Here is a 1,981-nt window from a genome sequence, read left to right as displayed (position 1 = left end):
ATTTGATTTGATGCATTTGTTCTAAACTGATCCCTTTTCCACATCTCGGGGCGGTCAGACCCGCTCTGTCTTTCTGTTGTTGCTGATGATCATTAAAGGGAACAGGCCGCGAGTTGAATGTTTCTCTGCAAACCGGAGAAAGAAAAAGAAAAAGAAAGACGTGTTTCTCCGGCCCAGGGGTAAAGTTGCAATGGATGTTATTCAATAAAATTGTCCCGTGAATTTGTCTGTGGATCTGATTGTAAAGCTTGGATTTTAAAATTACGAAAACCCAAAACAAAGGCCCTTATCAGCCCATACAGGAATCAAACCCGCGATCACGACATTGTGGCATGTTTTACTCCAGCAAGCTGTACAACCAGTCTCCTAAAATGCAGTCTGAAAAGCGTTTCACATACAAAACAAATCATTATTAAACTTGTGACTGTCACTCGGTAACCACGTTGGCGTCTCTTTCAGTCTGCAACAGAAAGTTATAGGTTGGTTAATGGTGTTTACAGAAATATTCCTCTTTTCGTCGAGTTTATTTGGTTTCATGCAATTAATTATAGAGGTGTGAACGCCGAATCATAACCACGAGCCCACCAGGCACCTGTACGGACAGTTCACCCTATCCGGTTACTTTGATGATCTGCCCTACTCTGCTAGAAAAACAATAGGATGAACAGCCCTTGTCTGTGAAAAGGTGTCCTCTCCCCTTGATCAAACTAATATCTGCAATTGATGAACTGGAGTGAATTGAGCTCGAAGCAGATCTGGAAAATGCGCAATGCAGCCGCACAGGAATTCCAAATCCACTCCACATGAAAGAAAAGGAGTGACAGAAACAGAAGGAGATGCCACGTGAAAGATTTGGACCCGGACCTGCTGCATGAGATTTTAAATGTTGTCAGCCTTTAACTGTAGCTCACAGTGTGAGAACAGTCATTGTTATCATTTGCCTTTTATGTATCTTCTTGTACTGCATCTCATCAATATCCCCAGGTTGTTACAGCACTGCTTTCTTCAAATTAAATCCCATTGTGAAAACATACACGATTTCAAACCAAAGCAAAGGTTTGTGAGATTGGAAGGAGAGTGTGAGTGGGGATCATGGGCCCGTGCGTGCGTGCATTTTGGAAATGGAAACAGAGACATCCGCTGCTTGTTGGAGTGTTTCACCTCACTTTTCCATTTTACGCGCAGACCTACCCGCACTCGGTACTGTCATGGCCTGAACAAGTCCTTCGTGTTCTCACAGAAAATGCCACTTTGTGCGAGCAGTTTGTCCGGCCTGGGCTGCAATGAGGTAGGACACTGGGAGTATTCAATTAATGAAATCAGTACTTCAAACAGAAAACATTCTTCACTCACTCATCGTGAGACATTAGGGTCTCTATACTTGAATTATTGTTCCATTCATTGGAACTTGGGAACATGAGTAGGCCATTCAGCCCCTCGAGCATCCTTCCTGAGGTGGGTGCCCGGAACTGAATGCAATCCTCCAGATGGGGTCTCACCAGAGCTCTGTGCAGCTGTAATATAACATCCACCCCTTGTTTTCCAGCCCTCTTGAGATAAACGGGGAGAGTGAGAGCTCAAGAGAGAAAGCGAGAATGAGCAATTGGGGGAGAGAGAGAGGACTATGCATTGCACAAACCGTCCCTGTGTCGATTTCTCAGGAGCGCTGTGAATCCCCACTGAGCTTTTGAACCACTTGCTGCACCGCAGCAAAAGTTCCAAAGCAGCATATGGGTAACGTGAAATAACCTAATCGACAGCCGATTTGTGGTGCCATGGATAGCACGTGGGACTTCTTCTAATCACTGCAAAGGTTGTGTGTCCGAATCTCACCATCGTTGAATTTTAGTTCAGGGTTCGGTGATTTCGGCGCTGGGAAGTGAAATTTTGCAGCAAAACCGCAACAGGATCATTAATGCTCGTCAAGGAAGGGAAACAACCCCCTACACTTCATCTGATACAAGTGGCTCCAGTCCCACCC

The sequence above is a fragment of the Heptranchias perlo genome, chromosome 20 (assembly GCF_035084215.1).
Source record: "Heptranchias perlo isolate sHepPer1 chromosome 20, sHepPer1.hap1, whole genome shotgun sequence".
In the NCBI taxonomy this organism is placed as follows: Eukaryota; Metazoa; Chordata; class Chondrichthyes; order Hexanchiformes; family Hexanchidae; genus Heptranchias; species Heptranchias perlo.
Note: the sequence above shows the minus strand (reverse complement) of the source record.